The sequence below is a fragment of the Xyrauchen texanus genome, chromosome 1 (genome assembly GCF_025860055.1).
Source record: "Xyrauchen texanus isolate HMW12.3.18 chromosome 1, RBS_HiC_50CHRs, whole genome shotgun sequence".
NCBI lineage: Eukaryota > Metazoa > Chordata > Actinopteri > Cypriniformes > Catostomidae > Xyrauchen > Xyrauchen texanus.
This window is the reverse complement of record NC_068276.1, coordinates 42,601,083-42,627,032: the sequence shown is the minus strand read 5'-3', so window position 1 is coordinate 42,627,032 and position 25,950 is coordinate 42,601,083.

Sequence of the window (25,950 nt, the reverse complement as noted above, 5' to 3'; positions counted from 1 at the left end):
AGCTTATTATCCCCTGTAAATACTGAAAGATGATAAACAATTGTAGCCTTAATAGCATGCATTCTGTACACTCAAACATGAGTTTGTGCATTTTTGCATTTCTGATGTAGGTTGCTGTGATTGCACAGATTGTCAACACAGATTGCACCTTTAAAAAAATGTATTTATGTAAATTTATTATTAAACAATATAAAAATTGTATTTATTTTGATGCATTGGAAGGGGTGTTAAAGTGATACAAGGCTCTAGACTCGTTTTTCCCACTGGTCGCACTGGTGCAACTAACTTTCTCAGTTGGTCGCACTGACTTAAATAATAATAACAATAATAATGACGACCTTGCATGTTGATGAATCATCCTTTTAATTTGTATATGCTGGTTTTGCATTAATGTAAAGATTAAAAGAAAAATAATTAATTTAAATCATGAAACATACAATTTAAAATTATTAAAAGTTTGTAGTTTAACAAAAATTACAATTTTGCAGCCCTATGAAATACGTCCCCCTTTAAATTCCATTTTATTTTTTACCAAATTCTGTTCAGTTTTCTGGATTTCATTTTAATGGCTTAATAAAATTGTAATAATTAAAAAAGCATGTCTAATTAATTAAATTCATTAAAAAAAAAAAAAATACATAAAAAAAAAGTTGTTTTTTTTTTTTTTAAGAAATGCTGTGTGGTCTAGGCCTGTGGTTCTAGACTCAGGACCCTGTCCTGGCGCCCCACCAACACTGCACGTTTTCTTTGTCTCCCTAATCAAACACACCTGATTCAACTCATTAGCTCATAATCACATGGGTTAATGAGCTGATGAGTTGAATCAGGTGTGTTTGATTAGGGAGACAAAGAAAACGTGCAGTGTTGGTGGGGCGCCAGGACAGGGTTGGGAACCACTGGTCTAGGCTACTATTCACATTTTTTTCTGGCAATCAAATGAAGGCATAAAACATTAATTTAAAGTTACGTAAAGTTAATCTGAAATTTTATTTGGACGGGTTGCCGTGAAGACCTGTGAGATTTGCTAATGTTAGTTTCATTGTTGTTCATGTTAGTTCACAGTACATTAAAGGGGTGGTTCAGAATTTTAAATTCCCAAGTTAAATTAACCCAAGTTAGCCTGGGTGTTATTTATCAGTGGAGACAGTTTTCAAATATTTTCATCCAGTCGTTCCCGTTGCTAGGCTAGCGCGAGTCAACGGTAAATGCTAGCCTGCCATTAAAAACAGATGCAAGAGTAGTTTGATTTTTAACATTATTCTCTTAACAGACATTTACATCGATAGTCTGGCGTTATAATTTATTTGCTTTTGGTGTACTGTGGAGTGGGTAAAACTGTTTTTAATGGCAGGCTAGCAGTTACCGTTGACTCGCGCTAGCCTAGCACTGGCGAACTATGCAACTGGAACGACTGGATGAAAATTTTTGAAAACTGTCTCCACAGATAAATAACACTAAGGGCTAACTTGGAAATGAGGCCCGATGTACAAAATTCTGAACCACCCCTTTAATGTTAACAAATACAACCTTTGATTTTAATAATATATTAGTAAATGTTGAAATTAATATTAACTAAGATTAATAAATGTTGTAGAAGTATTGTTCATTCTTAGTATGTTAACTAAGGTAGTTAACTAATGAACCATATTGTAAAGTGTTACCTATTTGTATTTTAATTCATTTTAAAGGCTGTTGTTCACTTGGATCTATTTTTATAACCACTATTTTTTACCGATGGAAACAAATTAATTTATCGATATCGATGATATAATCAGTAGAATACTCGATTACTAAAATAGTCGATAGCTACAGCCCTAGTCTAGAGCCCTGCGATAGTTAACCCAAAATTAGAAATCTCATTATTATTCACCCTCATGTGGTTCCAAACCTGTATTAGGCTACTTGTAGGATATTACAAATAATATCATATTATAAAGAATGTTGGTAACCAAACAGTTTGAGTTGAAATTAACTTCCAGTCTTTTTTCTATACTATCAAAGTAAATGAAAATATCTTATTTTGTGTTCTGCTCTGCAGATGAAAGACAGTCATATAGGTCTAGAAAATAATTATGAAAATAATGACAGATTTTTTTTTCATTTGTAAGTGGCCTATCCCTTTAAAATACAATAAAAAATGTTAACATAATATGAATGACATGCAGTGGAATACCTGTGACAGGTGGCATTTTTCCCTGACATTAACGATAAATGCAGCTGCACGTGTAGTAAGATTTTCACTTGTAGTGGCAACATTGAATGAAATTCCTTCCTGTGGAGGTAAATACACAGTAAGACTAGGCTAGTTCACAAAGTGTTCTATAGCCATCTAACATTATCATGGAAGACATCCAACATTACATCATACCTGATGACCAGGACGTTGAATAGGGAAATCACGAAGTCCCTGCTGTGAGATTTCATTTGGGGTGTCCGGAGTGTTGACTTCACTGCTGGTCCTTTGCATCACACTTGTTTGAGTAGTACAGTCCAAAAAAACTGGTATATCAAAATGTTCACCTCCAACTCTCGATGGCTCAAATGATGTATGTCATCCATCCAGGGTTTGGGCGCCCAGTCGTAAGATACAAAGCATGAGTGCGTCTGATATGGTAGTAGAAGGAATTGAATACTCTGTATTCTCCGGTACACCCATCAATTCCGCATATAACACGGAAATCTACATTGCGACTATGTGCTGTGTTAATATGGTTTAACAGAGACTTCAACGTTAAGGCAACAAAAACGAAGCAAATCACACACCTCCAACAGGCCATGGTGTTGAAAAAGTGCGTGCAGATGCTGATGGCGAATTTTTTATCTGAATAAAAATATCCGCTTATGCAGGAAAAAATAAAGTCTTGCTAACATATAAAAAAATTATTATACTTGTAAACGATAAGCAGAGCAAAGAAACAGTCACACCATCACAGAAAACCGGAATCGAAATACTGATATTATGGCGGGCTATGGTTAGCGCGCTTTTGTTCGGTAATTACCATATCAGAAATTGGGAGGGGGAGACTTACAAAGTAATACAATTCAAATTATATTAAACGGGTTTAACAATTAACAACTATACTTTATAGTTCAAACATACACAAATAATTTATTTATATAGCAGTATTTGCAGTTCTTAATACGGTATTTAACAAATGACCAAGTACGCATACTTCATACTTCCCCTCATTACTTTTGTGGTATCTTCTGTCAGTTAGCTCGGAAGACAACAGCAAACAGTCATTGGATTGGTTTCTGCTGAGGTGAGGTATATTTTTCATTACAAAGTAATTTAAACTATAGAAAAACATATTTTTCTTGAAAATGTTATGTTACAGTGATTGTTAAAGCTGCAGCCTGGCCCCAGCAATAATTTGGTCTCGTTAGCCAGCTAACTTACCAAATACTATTTGTCTCACTCTCATGCTTAAGTTACGAGACTTTTTCTTATGGCCAAATTTTAAATAGTCAGACATCTAGATGCTCGCTTACTTCGTGTTTTATCTCTTGTTTGTGATAAGACACAAAATCTAGTGCTAAGGAAACATCAGCTGACGTTTGAAAAGAAGCAGGAGAACAAAGGTAAGCAATTTTGAATTAATCTCAGTTGCATGTCGCGAATTTTAGTGCAGTATGACAGCTTGCTTCAGTCATTATATAACGTAAGAGATCATGATACTTGTTAAATATTTTTTTGCGATGCTCGACTTATGTGTACACTTAAAAATTACTAATACAGTACAACACACACACACATTCATATATATATAATAAAGCTATAAATCCATATTTACAGTATATGGCACGAAAATATATGCAGTAAGTTAAACACACACATTCCAGATCTGATGGATGGTTTTGATTTTTTTTTTCAGCTTTGAAAATGTGTTAAATTTGTTATGATGAATATACATCAACACAATAACTTACATGACACAGGCATATTGTCTGGAATTAAATCTGGTTTTGTGAATATTTCAGAAATTATCTACAACATTTCTTCACTATAAACCAAAGATATACCTTTATTTTAACCTTTAGTTACAATAACAAACATTATTATGTGATATTTTTCCTGCCTGCCAGGTAAAGGAAATAACTACAAGAAAGGTACAATAATGGATGAACTGGATGATGTTTCAGTATCGACTTTGAAGGGTAAGTCATGTTTAGGTGTTATAAAGCTACATATTAAATGAATATTAAGTTAAAAAAAAAAACTTTTTGAGATCATTGTCCGCATGATCAATAAGCTGACCATTTATATTAATTTAATTAAAATTTTCAGCTTATTGTACATACTGATAGTGATCTCAAAAACAGTTTTTACAGCTTTACATGGAAAGTGTAAAGTGACAAGACTCAAAACTTGACCTGTCAATTTATAACATGAAATGGGTAAAAAAAATATATATATAGTTAAAGGTTTATTAACCATTGGGTTGTCTTTTTAGCTGCCAACATTGATGAGGCCTTGCTCCACACCCTCAGTCGTGATGATTTGAGAGACCTTTTTCCTGGGCCAGAACACTTTCTCAGGAGGAAACGAGTGTGGGCTCTTATTAGCCCAGAGGTAACTGTTACCTACTTTGCCAAATAATAACTAGCACATTATTAAGTTGTTTTAAGTCTTGTAAATAATTTTTTTTCATCTGCTTTTTTAGGATGAGAATCCCACCTTACCAGACCAAGCTGGCCATAGTGAAACAAGAACTGTGTCTGCACTTAGAGGAACGCCTCCAATCACCCCTCAGGAATCCACTCCATTGCGGAAGAAAAGCCCAAAGAAGACCCTACAGCTTCCCTGTCCTCCCGAATATGTGGGTTATACCGACAGTGAGTTGGAGCAAGCTCGTAAGCATTTCTTTGAAATGGCGCGCACTGGCAGAGAGCAGGAATGTGTCATGTCCAAAGAGCTGAGATGCAGGCTGGTGAGGAACACCGTCACCAGAAGATTTCCATTTTGAGAGCAAGTCAGCAAGGAGAGGAGGTCCGCTACCCTCCCAAGCATGAAGTCACAGCAATGGCCAGAAGAATAGTGGAGTATTATCCCATGCTACAAGATAAAGACAAAACTATGAAACATGTAAGTGATGAAACTTTGTGCTAGATTATTTATTGGACTTTAGGTTTAGCGTCTATGTTTATTTATTTTTGTCTGACATTCTTTATCTGTGACAAAGCTCAAAGTTTTAATTTTTATTTGTTCGCTCAATGTGACATTTTATTTACCACAGCTGAGTATTTATAACAATCTTCACAAGAGGCTGCAAAACGTAAAGTCCCCACAAAAGAGACAGGGACCAACACCAGAGAGGGGCCAACCAAAGAAAAGGTGTTGCATTGACTTCTCATCAAGTGACAGTGGAGAAGATGATGCGGACTCAAGTGGTGGATCCACCGTTATTTTGCATGAAACACCGGGGAGCAGTTCTTCTGATGATGGCCACACTGCATGTAAGTTGATTGCAATAAGGCTGGGCAATATTATGATAGTTTTTAATATTTTATATTACAGATATTTATATTTTACTTTTCTGATTGGGTCTTGATATAATGTGATTTAACAGATGACTGCTAATTTTTCTCATTACTGTGCGTGTGCTGAGGGTTAAGATTGTTTCATATTTTAATATATTTTGCACTTTTAACTGTCAAATTGTTTTTAATGTCATTATTCAGCCAAAAGAGTCTTTATTATGAGACATTTTTATGTTAATCTAAAACCCATATAATTATTTAGAATTGTGTGTCCAATACCCATTTTACCCATTCTCCATTTTTGCAGACAGGGATAGCCTGACAGCACAGGCCAGGCATTATAAAACTCTGCAGGAGATGTATAAAAAACCAAAACCCAACCAAGATGCTGTCTCCCAAATCCTTGACCTTGAGTTTCAAGCAAGACGAGCCTTCATTGACAGTGATGCCCTAAAAGAAGAAGAAAGTCCCACAAAGATCCTGGATGCTTATCCATGTTTCAAGGATCTTCGTAATGTAAGCAATTCAATTATTTTGGCTCATTTATAAAGCAAGCATTGTTGCAGGTTTTAACACATATATGCATAGGTGATGGGTGAGCTGTGTCGGATCTTGGATAAGGGCAACAGCAAATTCATAGATGGGTTAAAGAAAAGATGGGAAGACTTCTGCGCCAAGGTGCAGTTTTATGCTGTTTGGAAGAAAGTGATGAAGCCACCCATGACCCTGGATGGAGGCAAGTCATTTTACTGTCTCTAGTACACTGTATTGCTGTGTTCTTGCTCAGACATGGGTGTATGATTGTGTATATTGCCAATGTAACGCTGATTAAATAAACCTTAGTGTGATTATAATTATAATAAACCCACGTGATCTTATTCCTAAATGACAGTGGTTCGCTGTTTATTAAACCTTTGACAAGTACTAGGGCTGCACGATTAATCGAATTTTAATCATGATCACGATTTTGGCTTCCCACGATTAAATTTGCGTGATGGAGAGATATTTCAAATGCGTCATTCCGTTCATAGAACGCGCCTTTTTTTTTTTTTTTTTTTTTTAAAGCCAATCTAGCGCTCCGTAAACCACTGTCTGATCACGTGCCTCCGTGAACCAATCAGAGTTGTTCCCTGCACCTCGCAGTTTAGTTTCTAGATGTAGACTTTGACCCCAGGCGCCGGACTGGACAAAAGCGAAGCGAACTGCGCGAGCGAGCTACACTACGCGAGAGAGACAGAGTGTGTCCGAGAACACGCTCGACAGTGCGCGAAAGATACCGAGTTTGTCTACGTGCGAGCGAGACCGAGTGTGTCCGAGAGCGCGCTCGACAGTGCGCGAAAGATACCGAGTGTGTCTGCGCGCGAGCAAGACCGAGTGTGTCCTAGCATTAGTAAATTGGTACATACTACATAGTAATATATAATTGCTATATAAGAGGCATGGAAGTTCCATTAATGAACTCCAATAATCAGTAGCCTACTACAAACGTCATGTTTTGAACTATTGTTTAATAAATAATTCGCGCACATAAACTTTCATATGGAGGATTAAATAAGATTAAATTTATGCAGTAAGATTTCACTAATCACTGACACTGTACCACAACCAGGTTTTACGTTTCTTAAGCGTCAAATAACAATGACTCTGAATTTTATCCATTAATCGAACTTCCATAGTGCATAGTTCTGCTCATTTGGTAACATTCTGTTATGGAATATTTGTTTTTTATTGATTGTATATTTTGAGTTTTATTCACATCAATTATGCAGGTACAATGCAAGTTTATATTTTGCACTGAATTTTGGTAAATAAGGACCTATTTTATTTTGATGCACATATTTGTACATTAGCAGGAATGTAGCACAATATGGATGTGAAAGTAGTTATAATTAGCCTATGTGACAAAATTAGTTTTGGTCAAAATCAACCAATAATCATGATAATTAATCGTGATCTCAATATTGATCAAAATAATCGTGATTATCATTTTGGCCATAATCGTGCAGCCCTAACAAGTACGTTCAAAGCGAACATTTCATACCTATACATGACAACGTATGAAACGGCTTCACATACATTATTTTCAACTACAAAGTATATTTATTTCTGTGTTAAAAATAATTCAAAGTATTAGGTTAAAAGTTTATATTTCGGATATAAACGCTGATGTCTACATTAGTGATCAAATAACCCTTTGAAAGTAACTTTTACGCTTCACATAAAGATTGCATCGCCAACATATTGTTGTGCCAGTAGGTGGCGACAAATACTGACTGTTTAAAAATGTATTTGTCATTGAATCAGTCATTCAAGAGATTCAAACAACGCTGATTCATCCAGTAATGAAATAAGTGAAGTCTTTATGAGTGAATCATTGAATCATTCATTCAAACCAATGTTTTTTTTGTTTTGTTTTTACAATTAAAATTAATTGAATATTTAAAAATTAGACTGCAGCAATTATAATTTTGTCTGAACCTCTAGTAAATTTTTTATTTATTTTCTTTAGTTGTCTATTCAGAATCGGGGGAGAATCATGATCTCTATAAAAAAAATTCCAGAATTGTGCAGCTCTACTTTCCATGTTGACAAAATAAGAATTTTCTAAACTAAGCATGGACCTGATAATTGTCTTGTTTAAGAAAAATAACTGTGAAGTAAAAGTTTATTTGTTCTGTTGTAGTGGAATATGCCATAGCGCTATTCAGGGCACTCCCCAAACTCTTTCCTTCTCCAACTGCACCACCTAAGAAGCTGGGACATGCCAGTGAGGCATTGCTTTATGTCCTTCAGGTGAGAGTTTGTTCACATTTTGTCACATCCAACACTTTTTTTTTCTGGTAGTATGTAATAGCTTTTATACATTTTGATGATTTTCTGTTCTACCCTAAAGAAATTTGTCAGGTTTTTTATTTCGCTTTTATTTTCTCAGCCAACTGAAGACCCCACCATCTACCTTCAGAAGAGATCTCTCTCCAGCCCTGTTTTAATCTTTGATGGTTCCAACTGTCTTCTCGCTATTGGAACCACTCCCATCACCACATTTGCAAAGGAAGACCTCAGTGAAGGTCTCCTTTATCTGATGGCTTACTACTACACCCTTCATCTTACCTATCCCAAATGCGTGGCGACTGTCTGTCATTCAGACCGAAATATTGCAGGACACACTCCATGAGCAAGACGCCACAGCATCATTCAAAAAAGCCATGGCAGAGTGGAAGGATTTTATTGGGAATTAGAAGTGTTAAGAATAACATTTTCACACTGCCAGTAAATTTGAGTTACATCTGAGGTAGGAGTGAGTCATAGTTCTGTGTTAATGGATTGTAAGAAACAAATGGAGATGTAAGTTTATTTATGTATTTTTTCTTTTGGGGGTGTTCTTTATCTACTGTAACACAAAGTACTTACTGATGTTTTTTTTTTCTCAACCATCTTTGCAACAAATTGTTCTGGAGTCCTATTTCAGTTCCAGTGACAGTTACTTATGCTAAAACATGGATGTTATGCACTACTGTACCATCATCTTTTTTCCCTGAGTGTCAGGGAATCTCTTTCAAGTGACAGTTCAACTTTGTAAACAAACTTTCATTTGAAATATTGAATAAATAATTGTTGGCTGTACTAATTCTGCATGGTCTTGATTTCAGTTTTTATTTTCTTAAGTAATCTTGTTTTAAGTTTAAATGATTTGTCTCATTATAAGATAGAAAAGCTAATTTTGACAATTCTTAAATTAAGAAGAATTATCTTGTTTAGTGGCCCTGGTTTTAAGATCTTTTCTCACAAATTAAGAAAGAAGAAAATGCTTAAAAAATAATTTGCAAGCTAGTTTTAAGTTATTTTGACTAAATGCACTGCTTGGAATAAGTATTTTACTACTTCTTTCAAGAGATTTGACACTTTTCTGAAGCCTAGATATTTTTTCTTATTTCAAGAAATCTTACCAAGTGTAATTATCTTACTGCACTGGCAGATAATTTGACTTGTTTTTAGTCTGTATCTTCTTAAATCATGCATTTATTTCTTATATTTAGACAGTTCATTTTTGCAGTGCTGAGTGTGATTGAGCATTTTTTACTGGGCAACCTTAAAACAAGTTCTTAAAGCTAAAAAAAAAAGTATTTTAAGACACACGGCTGGCCTAAAACGATGTCTCTCACATTAATTTAGCTTGATTTATAGGTAAACTAACTAACTTTAAGATTTACTAACCAAGTAAGAAAAAAAAGATTAATAATCTTAAAACCATCTGAATAATCTTACACAATCTGATCTTACATAGTATTTTATTCTCAAAACAAGATCAATAAGATTTAACGGCTAGATATAAGATTGCAAATCTTGGCTAGATGAGGAGTTTTTGCAGTGTAGTGGTTACAGGTCACGCTGCAGGCAAGAGCCATGCATTAATCCCTCTGTCTGCCCATCTGTCAGCTTGGCAGCAGCTGAAGGGCATTTCAAACTGGGTACTTCGAATGATAAAGCATGATTATGTAATTCAATTCAGGCGAACTCCGCCAGTGTTCAGTGGGGTTGTTCCGATAGACATTTCTGTTTGAGAAGCCCATTTTTGGTTCAGGAAATTCATTCTCTCTTAGAAAAAGGGGTAATAGAGGAGATTCCCCCTTCTCAGAGAGAATGCAGTTTTTACAGACGTTATTTTCATGGTCCAGAAAAAAAGGTGGCTTGCGTCCCACTCTGGATTTGAGACTTTTGAATGATGAAATGTCAATTCAGAATGCTGATGCAGAAGCAAATAATGTCACATGTTCAGGGGGACTGGTTTGTGAAAATAGATTTGAAGGACACTTACTTCCATATTCAGATTGCACGGAAGCACAGATACTTTCATAGATATGCTTTTGAGGGCAAAGAGTATCAGTTTTGCATCCTTCCGTTGGGATTTGCACTGGCACCATGCACTTTCACAAAATGCATGGATGCAGCTATGATGCCTTTGAGGCTTGTAGCGAATTTTGTAGTATAAATGTACACGGGATGGGTTAAAGTGACCATGTACCTCCACCATTATATGTAGGGAAACAGTATGTGTGAGCTAGTAATTAAACTGTCCTTATGTACATTATTATGTAAGGCATAAACATGATCAATGGTTGTCAAACGTGACTAATCCCATTATAAAGTAGATAAACGACAAATAACTAGATTATCTGTCTGAATAAAATTATCCACTATTAAAATCAAAATACAACATCTTGTTTTCCGCCCACAATTTCTATTCTAAGGAATTAGCTTTAATAAGGGAATTATGATTAATTCTCTTATTGGAGTAATATTATTTTCATGGCTTATTTAAATAATATTACACATATTTAGGTATAGCTTTGAAGTGAAATCCCCCTAACACAGGGATGAGATTATTTATCAAAATATACCACAGTCAAATTATCTTTAAAAGGGAAATATGAATAATTAATCATAACTTGTTATAATTAATTATAAATATTTAATAAAAAAATATGTAAAAATAAATCCTCTGGCTCTGGAGACATTAAAATACACTTACGTGCTCAAGCTGACGCCAGGGAGCCGATTTTGCCGGAGAAATGAAGGAATTTCGGCGGGAATTGTTGAACACGTTGGCACTGCTGACGAAGGTTGTTGCTGACTTGGATGATCTTACTGTAATACGTCGATCGATCACTGCCATGGAGACAAAATTAACTGAGGTGTTCACAAGAGTGGGGGATGTCTAGAAATGGATCGATTATCTGGAGCTAATCTGCTAGCAACCAAGGTGGATTTGGAGCACGTCTGGGAGAAATTGGAGGGAATGGAGAACCACAACTGGCGGAATAACATCCAAATCGTTGGAATTCCTGAAGCCGAAGAGGGTCAGGATATGGTGAAATTCCAGGATGGGCTTTTTTTTTATCTGCTTGACATAACAGTCCATAAACTGGAAATCAAGCAAGCTCACAGGGTTCCAGCTCGATGATCTGCTGAGGTAGACAGACCCCGATTAATTCTGGCCAAATTTCTGAGAAAATCCGATAAAGATCTCGTGTTGCGTGAAGTGAGGAGTAAAGGAAGTCTTTTTTGGAAGAACCACAGCATTTTCTTGCTCCCACACTTTGTGACATCGACAAGAGTGAAACGTGATCGATTTAAGGAATGCAAGAAATTCATATATCAACGGAAGATCGCTTTTGCACTGGTGTAGGGGTATGATAACTCTGTATTCAGCACAAACTGGGCTACAATAATATGTGAGCAACATGTATGTACATGTTTGTATTTTTGAGAAAATAACGTTTATACATGGTTTTTGTCATCGAAATAAGGCCATACAACTCATACTAAACATTTGTCCACAAGCCTTTTGAGAACTGAATCTTTAAGTCCATAGTTTTTGCTACAAATTAATGTGAAAACCATCCTGATCACTCATTCATACAAAACAATAAACTAATTTAACTTGTGTAAGACACTTTTAGTGTTAGAAAGATCATATTCAAGGAGGTGTGAACTATCATGAATATTGATTGTTCACACCTGAGGAGACAAAGACCACTCCCCTGGGCACATCAATGAGGAATGTGACAGAAAGAGAATGAATGTGAGGAGACTTAATGATCAAAATCAAGGTATAAGTTAAAAGAAGTAATCTGACTATACATTTTCTTTACATAAACAGTTTACTCAATTTTAGACCTATACTACCGTTTAAAAGAAGTCTCTTCTGCTCACCAAGACTGCATTTATTTGATCCAAAATACAGTAAACACATTGCGTGAACTCTTTTTACAAAGAGTTAAAAGAACAGTTTTCTATTTTAATATATTGTAGAATGCAATTTGTGATCAAAGCAGAATTTTCAGCATCATTACTGCAGTCTTCACATGATCCTTCAGAAATCATTATAATATGCTAATTTTCTAATATGGGCATATATAAAGTGAATGTTACTCATTTAACCAGAACACATATTTGCAAGCACAAGGCTTTGTTGATGATAATGAGGCAGCATAAACACTAGTTAAAATATAATCTAAACATTCATATTATATTTATATCATATTACATAGCATATTTATATCATACAGCATACAATTTAAATGCCTGCTTTAGCCGAAACAGCATTTAAATGTTTCTAAAACTTGCCTATTAGGACATATTTCAAATTTCAATACTCTGAATACTGGCTGGCAGGTCTGGAACAGTTCCACTAGTAAGATTTTTACATGAAAGTAATTTATATAAAAAAGCACATCAACTAATATGTAAGTAAAACAAAATTACTTACTCATCCAAAATTATATCCTCGGCTGGATCAAATCTCTCTTCAAAATGCAAACGTTCATCAGTGTCCAGCTCTTCTTCTGAGGAAAATGTTAACTCCATCACTATACAGGAGTTTCCTCGCCTGTGTATCGTGCGATCATTCAAATGCACAGAAAAGTGAATGAACTTTGTTTTTAAGGCACAGTCGGGGGCGTTTACCATTTGCATTGATCACCTCAGCACATTACCGTATGAATTGCACCTTCTGCCCTTGGGTGTGATCACTCATATAGATAATTAGCTGAGCCAGGATAAATTGTACATCGCTTTTTTTCATACTGATTACATTGCAGTAGAATATTTGTTTTAAATTTGAATTGTTGTATTTAAAAGTAGACATTTTAAGCTTTCTTTAGACATATGTTTCATATTTGTGTGATAAGCTTTCGCAGAGTTGCAGTTCATTTTTGTGACCTGTTTCAGATATATGCTCGCAAACACAGAGACTGCTGAAAGCTCACCCTTTTTATTTTCTTTATTTTACAAAAGCAAAAGGTTTTGTTGTTATTGTGAGTGTACACAAATAAAAGTAGACCCTTTATAGTCTCTAATGATGTCTTACACTTATCTGTATGCCCCAAAATGATGGAGAATTGCATGTTGTTTCCGCTGTAATGACGAAAAAATCCAGCAGGACACGCCTGCGCTTAATGCTGGCTCAAGTAAGAGCAGGGGAGTCATTACACATAAGTAAGCTTCTACAATTCAAAGGTCTCAAACAGATTAAAGATAAATTAGGAAGAGTCTTTATTGTTTTAGCATAAATTGGGTAATATTTACTCACCTATTGTTGATGATCAGGGCTTTTCTATAGATCTGGAAGGGAAGTTCCAAGCTGATTTAATATATGATATGATAAAATATTGGGGTGAGACTTCAATCTTTTGATGGACTCTTGATCATAGTGAAGCAAAAGTGTGCAAGCCCCCTAGTGTAACATCCATTCATAGGATGCATACAAATCTTGGGCTTACAGATATTTGGACACTTTTGAACCCATCTGGTAGGAACTATATATTTTTTTCATCAGTCCATAAGATTTATTCTAGAACAGATTTTTTTATATATCGAAGTCCCTCATTTCATCAGTTGCTGATTGCTCAATTGGAAACATTTTAGTCTCAGATCATGCCCTAGTGAATTTAGAGGTGTTGCCACATATTGAGAAAAGGAAATCGTATTGTTGGTGCTTTAATGTATCCCTTTTGCAAAATCCTGAATTCCAACAAAATTAACAACTTAAATCAATGTTTCTATGGAAACCAACTGGTCCTCAGTGTCCTCTGTGGGCAAGGCTTAGGAGCACTTAAGGAAGTTCTTATGGACCGGATCATACAGTATGCCTCATTCACCAAAAAATCCAAAGCACGAGAACTTGTGGAGTTGGAAAGGAATATTAAAAGTGCCGGAGCAGAGCTGATGTGCCGAATGTCGTCTGATGGCCTCAGAGAATTGACCCGATTGAAATACAGATATAAAACTATTTTGTTGTGGAAGGTGGAGTTTTGGCTAGTCAGGGCAAGAGAGTCATGCTTTGAGTCGGGGGATAAGGTAGGAAAAAACAGAGATAGTCTTTTTCTACCATTCCCTCTGTAAAAATCTGCTGCTGGTGAAATATTTACCTCAGCAATTGATATTAATAATGCTTTTAAAGAATGATATCTTGATCTCTATAGTTCCACGTCTTTGTCTACTGATGAAGGTATTATAAACTTTGTGGAACCATTAGAACTTTCTAAGCTGATGGCTGAGCAAAAAAACATTTTCTTGATTCTGAGATAAACTTGGAGGAGTTTGGCGAGTTAATTAAGGCCTTGTCTACAGGCAAGGCTCTGGGGCCAGATGGCTTTGCCACTGAGTTTTTTAGATCTTATGCTGCAGAATTGGCTCCACCTTTGCTGGAAGTTTAAATAGAATAATTAAAGAATGGAAAGTTTCTGCCAACCATGACACAAGCCCGGATCTGTCTAATTCTTAAAAAGGACAAATGTCCATTTGAGTGTATGAGTTGCTGTCCAATTTCCCTGATCCAGCTTAAAATATTGTAAATTGGCTAACCAATTGTGGCAGGGCGGAGGGCGGGGCCGAGTCGTGATCCTACACACCCGGTCCCGTATTAGGCTAATCAAGCCTCTGACGTATAAAGGTCGACTGCAGAGGATCGTGCGGGAGAGAGAGATCATTTACGGACATGTCCGTCATGTGTGTGTGTTTGTGTCTTCTTTTAAGTTTATCATTAAACCATTATTTATATCGTCAAGCCGGTTCTCGCCTCCTCCTTTCCATTGATACCTTTACACCGATTAGGTAAGGTTATGATATCTCTTATACATATAGATCAGTTGGTGTTTATTCGGGGCTGTAGCTCTTCTGATTACATTAGACTTTTCATCAATATCATGTGGTCAGTGGTGTATGATCAGACTCCGGTTGCTGCCATCTAACTTGATGCCAAAAATACGTTTGATATGGTAGCATGGGATTTTCTTTTTAAGATTTTGGAAATGAACGGGTTTGGGAATACTTTTATTGGTTGGATAAAGTTAATTTATAGACACCCAGTCATGGCGGTACAAACAAATTGATTAATTTCAGATTATTTTAATCTGGATAGGTTCACCTGTCAGGGTTGCTCTCTTTTTCCATTATTGTTCGTCTTACCTTGGAACCATTAGCAGCCATGATAAGAAATAAGGATGTGGTGATGAGAGGTTTGGCTCATAAACTTTTGCCTTATGCAGATTATATTTGAACCCTACTAGAGCTATGCCTTGCCTTTTCTAAATTCTCAGGATACAGAGTTAATTGGTCTAAATCCAAAGCTTTGGCTCTAACAGCATACTGCCCGGTAATGGCTTTTCAGCCGGCACCTTCCAGTGGCCCAAACAGGGCCGTAAGTATTTGGGTATATTATTCTAATTAAATTTGTGTGATTTAGTTAGTTGAGGCATCAGTGTATTACTCCCAGCTAATTCAAAGTCTGGGGGACCGTAAGGTTCACCTATTGGTCCAATGGAGGCATCCAATAGCGTCACTGTCTTTTTATCCACTGCAAATAATACTTTGACTATTTGATTTGAGTTCCATGTTTAATTAAACTTATTGTTTATTCGTTTCTTTTTCATCTAACTCAAGTTATGAAAAAACTTGATGTATCTATGCTCTGAATTTAAGAGAATTTAGTAATTCTCTTTTCTAGACTGCATTTGTTATTTAAATGTTATTTGGTTCCTGTGCCCAATACCTAATACCTTTCCCATGTCTCCTCATATGTAAAGGGATTTCACCAAATTCCAGTTATTTTCAACACGATAAAGTCATGCTGTCTCCTGGTTTACAAAAACTATTAACCACTGTCCAGTCCTCAATCTTGTTGAGAGACAATAACGCATGCATACTGTAATATTGTCATGGTGTTTTACCATATCTCTTATGTCATGTTCTCAAAGCTGCTGTGCTCTCTAAGATAAGAGCCTAAGCCTTTTATGCTTTGATAACATCTTTGCTTTGGGCTTTTAGTGTAGAACAAACAAGAGAACGGTCTGTGTGCGCCATACAGTACCTCCCACCTGCTAGGAGACCTGTCAAAGCATAATGCCACTTTTACGGAAAATTTCCTTTTATGTGTTTTCAGATAGGCCATTGACCTCCCAAGTTGCATGTCTGATAAGGCAAAATTATTGTTGCTACATAACAGAACTAATTATATACACCAGATATATGCTTTCTTCATTTTTTAATTTTATTGGAATATTGTGTTTTTTTTAAAGAAATGACTGGTAATGTCTTAATTGATTTTGATGAACATGGAGGGATGCCCTGATGATGTATAAATAATGATTATTTTTAATTGCACAACAATCTACAATAATAAAATGTAATATATAAATTGCACAAAGTACACTATTTATGCTGAAATGCATCTGTTTTGTAAAATAAAGCCCATTGACTGTGATCCTTGCAGCACATTTGTGCAAAGTGATATTCCTGATGATATAAATTATGCAATAGTGTGAATATTGCAATAATTTTAATGAACCTTTTATTTGGCCGGTGCATTTCCTAAAGGGAACGTCATTAGACTTATTTTGATTAATTCTACAGTCACAAAATAACTTAATAATCGTGATGTAGTCATATGTACATTTTAAACCACAAAAGGCTGTGACTTCATGACATGAATACATTTTCTGTGAGCGCTTCAGAGGGAACAGGTGAACAGCTGTGTGCATGTGTGAGACTTTTGATACCAATGAGCTTGCATGATACACTGTTTTCAGAGGTATCAGAGCAGTTAATGTGCACTGTGAAATCAAAGTGCTGTAGGTTCACATAAACGTGCTATTCCAAACATCTGTAACCGCAACCTGACACAGTATCACAGAAAATAAGGAAATCACAGTATCTCACCAGATTTGTAATGAGGAACACTGTAAACTGTCAAATACACACATTGGCACTGCAGTGCAATTTCAGTATTCAACCAAAATTAAAGCTCCACAGGCACCAGGTGCTCAGGCACCTCAGCCGCTTAGGGCTTCAGGTCAACTGGGAAAAGAGCAAGTTTTGCCCTGTTCAGAGCATCTCTTTTCTCGGCATGGAGTTAGACTCAGTCTCAATGTCAGCGCGCCTCACCAACGATCGTGCGCAGTCAGTACTGGTATGCCTCGCTGACTTCAGGCCAGGCACTGCGGTCCCTTTAAAACTTTTCCAGAGGCTCCTGGGGTATATGGTCTCATATGTTGATGCATATGAGACCGCTTCAGCACTGGCTCCAGACTCGCCAGAGTATGGCGCCACGGCACGCACCGTGTGATGGTCACCCCCACCTGCCGCCAAACATTCAAACCCTGGACAGACCTCTGCTTTCCGCGGGCAGGACTCCCCTTGCAGTAGGTGTCCTGATGCATCCTGGTCACGACCGATGCCCCTAAATTGGGTTGGGGCGCTGCAGGCCGTTGGAAAGTGGTCCTGCTGCGCTAGCACATCAACTGCCTAGAGTTGTTGACTGTATTCTTTGCCCTGCGGAGGTTGCTCCTGCTGGTTCAGGGCAAACACGTCTTGATCAGATCAGACACTACCACCATGGTGGTGTACATAAATCGCCAAGGTGGCGTACGCTCCCGCCACATGTCACAACTCCACTCAAGTCGCTGCGCACCACTCACATCCCTGGCAACCGCAATGTGGTGGCAGACGCGCTATCACAACAACGCTTGCCCAGTGGAGAGTGGAGGATTCACCCCCAGTCGGTCCAGCTGATTTTGGAACGGTTTGGCAAGGCTCAGGTAGTCCTGTTCACCTCCCAAGAGACCTCCCACTGCCCGCTCTGGTATGCCTGAACAGAGGCTCCCCTCGGGCAGATGCACTGGCACACAGCTGGCCCATTGGGCTGTGCAAGTACGCATTTCCCCCAGTGAGCCTTCCTGTGCAAGATCAGGGAGGACGAGGAACAAGTCACTCTAGTGGCTCCCTATTTGCCCACCCGGGCTTGGTTCTCGGACCTCGTACTCCTTGCGAGAGCCCCTCTCTGGCAAATTCCCCTGAGGAAAGACTTTCTTTCTCAGGGACGGGGCACGCTCTGCCATCCGCACCCAGAACCTCCAGGTCTGGCCCCTGGACAGGACATGGAAGATCTAGCTGATCTACCACCTGCCATCGTAGACATGAACAACCAAGCCAGAGCCCCTTCTACCAGGCAACTTTACGCCCTAAAGTGGCGCTTGTTCGCGATTTGATGTTCTTCTCGTGCCGAAGACCCACAATGGTGCACAGTCAGGTCAGTGCACTCATTTCTGCAGGAGAGGTTGGAGGGGAGGCTGTCCCCGTCCACCTTTAAGGTGTTTGTAGCTGCTATCGCAGCCCACCACGATGCCGTAGACGGCAAGTCTTTAGGTAAGCACGACTTGATTATCAGGTCCCTAAGAGGCACCCAGAGGTTAAATCCCTCCCGGCCAAGCCTGTAACCCTCCTGGGATCTCTCAGTGGTCATCTCAGGCCTTCAAAGACCCCCCTTTGAGCCACTAGAATCAGTTGGACTCAGGACCCTGTCCCTAAAGACGGCCCTGCTGATCGCACTCGCCTCCATCAAGAGGGTTGGTGACCTGCAAGCGTTCTCTGTCAGCGACACTTGCCTGGAGTTCGGTCCGGCAGACACACATGTGATCCTAAGACCGCGGCAGGGCTACGTGCCCAAGGTTCCTACCACGCCCTTCAGAGACCAGGTAGTGAACCTGCAAGCGCTGCCCTGGGAGGAGGCAGACCCAGCCCCTTCGTTGCTGTGTCCGGTACATGCTTTGCGTACCTATTTGGACTGCACACAGAGCTTTAGATGTTCTGAGCAGTTCTGCTGATGTCTCCGAACAGAGGCTCTGGGTGGTGGACGCCATTGGCCTATCGCACCCAGTCCTTGCCCCCCCCCCTCGCGGGTCCGAGCACACTCAACAAGGAGTGTTGTGTCCTCATAAGCTGGCCAGAGGCACCTCCCTGGCAGACATATGCTGAGCAGCGGGTTGGGCAATGCCTAATACCTTTGCGAGATTTTACAATCTCATGGTAGAGTCATTTTGTCCCGTGTTTTTTCAGGTCCGAGCAAGTAGAACTCGGTAACATGCTGATTGACTGACCAGGTGGATCGCTTGCACCTAGCGCCCATTCCCTCGGTTGAGGTAAAACCGCGTGCTTTTTCTCCCAGGTGATCCCACTCACTCAGCTCCCTGGATGACTCCTCCCTAGCCCGCTGGGTCCGCAATTCAGCGTAGGAATTCACCGACCCAATCCACTGCGGGTACTCAGATCTACCCTGTACTGGAATAGGTGTTCTGTAGGTCAGGGCTCCAACGTGGACTTCCCCCCTGTGTGTATTTTCCGCTGTACGGTCCCCTTACAAGCGGACACGCGTCTCCCTTGGGCAGTTCCCACTGCCCCCAGGCTGTGTCTGTAGCAACTCCTCCCTCCGAAGAGGCGGGATCTACCACCGCGCCACTTCCCACATGTGACCTAAAAGCCCATGTGGTGTATGTCACCACTCTTACCTCCCCCTCTCTGGGCAGGTGTGGTCTCCGCAGGGTCTTTTCCCCCTAAAAGTTTAGGAAACTGGATAAGACCCCTTCCCCGATGCATGTAAGGGCCCCAGCCATTGACACTATGCGAGAAACATAGAGAGAAAAGAGGCCCGGCTAGGCTCGGCCCATTCCCAGGTTGGCAAGCGTCACCTTGTTCCCCTGTCTAGGATAACTATAAGGATTCCAACGACTTCATGGGGCATTGGGGAAGGGTATATGCAGTCTGATACAGCTGGTCGTTTTGGCACGTCAAGTACCTGCCCGCTCCTGTGTCAGCAGTACACGTACACGGCTCAGTGTACGGCGTGATTTAAATTGGACCCCTAGTGTTGCTTCTTCGACACAACGTCGAAATGAGCGACAGACTGGGTTACGGATGTAGCCTCCGTTCTCTGATGGAGGCCACGTTGCTGAGCCGAGCACACACCATTTCCGACTCCTCAGAAAAATCCTGAATGAAACAGACGTATTTCCCTGCCTTTATACCCGTATGTCCGGGGGCGGAACATGCAAATTCTGCCAACTTCTCATTGGCCTTTTTTCATAGATCAGAGGTATATTCAGCACTCAAGAGAGACCCCTAGTGTCGCTTCTTCGACACAATGTCTCGTTCCCTCCATCAGGGAACGGAGGTTACATCCGTAACCTAGACGATCTCTAATGTTTTGAAGTTTAGGATACCGTTCCTTTTACAGCTCAGCATTGCTCACCCTTTTGTCCATCCATTAATGTGAGATGGGGATGAAGATGAATGAGTTTATCCTAAAAATGGAAACAGCAAGATCTGTAACTAGGAAACTGTTGTATACTCCTACTGTTATTCTAACTACTACAGATATTTTAAATGCATATTATACTAAACTACAATTCTCCAATGGGAAATAGAGGCGGGAAAGAGAAAGAGAAGATAGTAACTGAGTTTGACATTATAGGAAAGGCTTCATATGTCTTCATGACAATGAATTTGACAAGTAGGTCTGAATAACTGAGTATGAGTAAATACAATACCTGATAAATGTAACCCTGGCAAATGGAAGCCAGATAGCACTAAATTAAATATTCATACCTAAGCTGATAACCTCAGTATGGAGTTATCCTACCCATACCACAGTATAGAGACCATGCAGTGTTTCATGTCACTGTTTGTGCAGACACATTGAAAGGCACATAAAGCATATTGCATAATATATTATTCACATATTTGCTATCTTAAAGGTTCATCCTGCAGTGTCTGTCAAAGGTGAGATGTGTTGCACAGAATGAGACCGTGTACTCAACATATGCTTGCTGTGTAGGAAAATATTTATATACAATATATAAATACATATACTGTGTGTGTGTGTGTGTGTGATATATATATATATATATATATATATATATATATATATATATATACAGTGAGGAAAATAAGTATTTGAACACCCTGCTATTTTGCAAGTTCCCCCACTTAGAAATCATGGAGGGTCTGAAATTGTCATCGTAGGTGCATGTCCACTGTGAGAGACATAATCTAAAAAAAAAATCCAGAAATCACAATGTATGATTTTTTTAACTATTTATTTGTATGATACAGCTGCAAATAAGTATTTGAACACCTGAGAAAATCAATTGTTAATATTTGGTACAGTAGCCTTTGTTTGCAATTACAGAGGTCAAATGTTTCCTGTAGTTTTTCACCAGGTTTGCACACACACTGCAGGAGGGATTTTGGCCCACTCCTCCACACAGATCTTCTCTAGATCAGTCAGGTTTCTGGGCTGTCGCTGAGAAACACGGAGTTTGAGCTCCCTCCAAAGATTCTCTATTGGGTTTAGGTCTGGAGACTGGCTAGGCCACGCCAGAACCTTGATATGCTTCTTACAGAGCCACTCCTTGGTTATCCTGGCTGTGTGCTTCGGTCATTGTCATGTTGGAAGACCCAGCCTCGACCCATCTTCAATGCTCTAACTGAGGGAAGGAGGTTGTTCCCCAAAATCTCGCAATACATGGCCCCGGTCATCCTCTCCTTAATACAGTGCAGTCAGCCCTGTCCCATGTGCAGAAAAACACCCCCAAAGCATGATGCTACCACCCCCATGCTTCACAGTAGGGATGGTGTTCTTGGGATGGTACTCATCATTCTTCTTCTTCCAAACACGGTTAGTGGAATTATGACCAAAAAGTTCTATTTTGGTCTCATCTGACCACATGACTTTCTCCCATGACTCCTCTGGATCATCCAAATGGTCATTGGCAAACTTAAGACGGGCCTTGACATGTGCTGGTTTAAGCAGGGGAACCTTCTGTGCCATGCATGATTTCAAACCATGACGTCTTAGTGTATTACCAACAGTAACCTTGGAAGCGGTGGTCCCAGCTCTTTTCAGGTCATTGACCAGCTCCTCCCGTGTAGTTCTGGGCTGATTTCTCACCTTTCTTAGGATCATTGAGACCCCACGAGGTGAGATCTTGCATGGAGCCCCAGTCCGAGGGAGATTGACAGTCATGTTTAGCTTCTTCCATTTTCTAATGATTGCTCCAACAGTGGACCTTTTTTCACCAAGCTGCTTGGCAATTTCCCGTAGCCCTTTCCAGCCTTGTGGAGGTGTACAATTTTGTCTCTAGTGTCTTTGGACAGCTCTTTGGTCTTGGCCATGTTAGTAGTTGGATTCTTACTGATTGTATGGGGTGGACAGGTGTCTTTATGCAGCTAACGACCTCAAACAGGTGCATCTAATTTAGGATAATAAATGGAGTGGAGGTGGACATTTTTAAGGCAGATTAACAGGTCTTTGAGGGTCAGAATTCTAGCTGATAGACAGGTGTTCAAATACTTATTTGCAGCTGTATCATACAAATAAATAGTTAAAAAATCATACATTGTGATTTCTGGATTTTTTTTTTATATTATGTCTCTCACAGTGGACATGCACCTACGATGACAATTTCAGACCCCTCCTTGATTTCCAAGTGGGAGAACTTGCAAAATAGCAGGGTGTTCAAATACTTATTTTCCTCACTGTATATATATATATATATATATATATATATATATATATATATATATATACACACAAACACACACCTTTCACTATATGCTCATAATATATTTTTTCAGTATTTTCTAGTTTCAGTTGATTTTGTTTTAATTTTGTCTATAGGGCTCTATTTTTGTGAGTACGCAAAGTGCAGCGCTATGCGCTACGATTGTGCGCAGCATTTAATCCAATTTTCGTGAGAGTGCTAATTCTAATGGCAATGTTTATGCCAGCACAAAGCACAACTGGGTGTGGGTGGGAGTGTTTGCGCTAATGTGGGTGTATGCACGCAAACTGTGGGTGTATTGTATTTAAAAACAATGTATTTAAATATTTTGTATTTAAGTGGTACAATTTGCTATTTTCTGGAGAAATAGGTTGTTGTGCTAAGATGTTTCAATACCACCTCTTAACTCAGCGCAAAGTTCAAATTCAGTTCCTCCATTTGCAGTTTCATGTCCAAATTCTGATAGTACAGAACATCTAAAAATGCCCCTGACAGTTGCAAGGGGTAATTACTTGAGATTTGTATTTCTAGAGGTCATGGTTTATTTATTTATTTTAATGTTTTCAATTATTTTTGTTATTATTTGTATTGTTATGTTTATATGTTTTATTTATGCATATTTAAAATATTATTTACAACTTAATTTGTAGCCTACTAGTCATTTTCCACCTGTTGTTGAGATTGATTTTTGGATTTGGTATGATTTTTGTACCACTTTTCAGTATATTTTTGTTTAAAGTGTAATTTGAAATATTTTAGATTTGTTCGTGTTTGAATACATTAAAAAAAAAATGTAATCAAAATCGACAGGTAGAAGTGAAGTGTGTGCCGATACAATCACTGTCAATGCTATAGCCATGATTTATGTGTTAGTAGATGACAATTATTAATAATATTTACATTCCCTATCATTTAACTGAAGGTACATCCAAATTCAGAAGAGAATCACATTTTCTATGTGTACAAAAGGACCGTGATACTGTCATAGAAATATGCCCTGCATTAATCAAGTACAGTTAATGTACATTTTTAATTTTTCAAATTCACTGCATACAGACCATTTCAACTACAAACTTCTTATGAATGTACCGTCTTTGTTTATATCACTGGTGCTTGACAGGTTATGGACTGTATAATAGGACCTATAGAGTAGAACCTCAGAATTCAAATGCACTTGATCCACCCCATTCACGCTTTATGTGGGCCAAAACTACCTGTGCCTAGACTTAGCGCACGCTTGCACGAAAATAAAAATAAATTAATGACCATGCCCACTGACTTTGTGCTTTTGATAACAACACCTTCATGTTTAATGAAGATGTAAGTTTTAAATGTAAAAAGTCATCATGAAAATAGTTTTTACTTTTAGCAGCTATGTTTTTTATAGTTTTTAATTTTCATGTCAGTTAATTGAAAATACATTTTATTTTAGTTAAAACATATTTTAGTTTTTGCTTTATTTTTCATTAACAATAACAACACTGGTTGGGATTTACTTTGAAGGAATTGTCTCCAAATACATGCAGACAACCAAGACTATTGAAACACGCAAACCCAATCTGGCTCAGACTGCCCGAAGTCCTGCACCTTTTAAAACGTCAAGTGACCTGGTGTAACGGGGGTGTGTTGTTCGTGTTTGAATACATTAAAAAAAATGTATTCAAACATTTTTGTACGGGGGTGTGTGATCAGGTTATGTGAAGGACGACTCATAAGATGACTTCTTTCCTTTTCACAATTTATTGGCTCCTGTAGAACACAATGCACATTATTTGCCTTCTGGCTTCCTCTTACTGCACCTCTGCTTCCCTCAGCAGTGTAAAACGAGACTGAGCACATTTAAAATACATTACAAATGCATTAATTCAACATTACATGAGGTATTTTGCTCAGAGTGCACATTACTCATAGAAAGCTATTAACACTGTGCAGAAAATATTAAACATTAAATGCAACAAATACATAAATACAGTACATGTTTCCTTAAAGAAAATAACAGCAACACATGTTAGGCTGAATAAAAAGTGTGTGTAAAGTCATAGAGAAACTAAAATTACATTAATAAACAAAAAGAGAAAAACGCATACCTGTAGAACACAATGCACATTAATTGCCTTCTGGCTTCCTCTTACTGCACCTCTGCTTCCTAAACATACAAAAATACAGCGTTTACTCTACACAAAAGGGGCGCTGAAATCTCTGACGAGCTACATTGTTCACATGGCGACCCGCCTGTCGCGGGTAAAATGGCGGCTAGAAAGTGAATATGAAAACACTGCTAAAACGTATTTGCGCAGTTAAACTAACACAAGACTGCTACATAGCATTATTGTATTAACATAAGACGTTAAAAGTAACTTAAATTATTCAATTTTCGAAGAAAACAATACTTTAGCCCAGCAGCACATTTCCACACAACTTACCCTCAGCAGTGTAAAACGAGACTGAGGGAGATAGAGCACTCTGGAAGCTTAGGAGGCACAGAAGGGATAGTGTGCAGGTAGGGTCATTTCCACAGGCACATTCGCAAAAATAAAGATAAATAAAAATAACTCAATGAGATAAAATTCACAGATATTCAATAAAATCATTAAATGTTAAATAAAATTCACAGATATTCAATAAAATCATTAAATGTTAAATAAAATTCACAGATGCTAATTTAAAAATAAGAATTATTAAAGTGCATTTTTAACTCCCTTACACTGGCACTGATTTAAATGTTTACGTTTAGTAAATAAGTCTAGTGTTTATACTTGGTTATTACCCAGACAGCAAGCCAACATTGAATAAACATTGTTTTTCCATCTGAATCATCATTATGGTTGATGTTGAAATTTCAATGCAAAATAAATGTTGAATCACCGTTAGGCTACCATATCGATGAAAACCTGATGTTATTAATGTTGATGGCAACAATATTGGAACAACATTGATCTATAGTTATCTTTATGATTGATTATGCATTGATATTTGGTTTACCGGGCGATCGCTGAATGTGTTGAAAAGTCATTGATTTATAGTTGACCGGGAAACGACGCTGTTGTTGAAGAGTCATCGGCATATAGTTGAC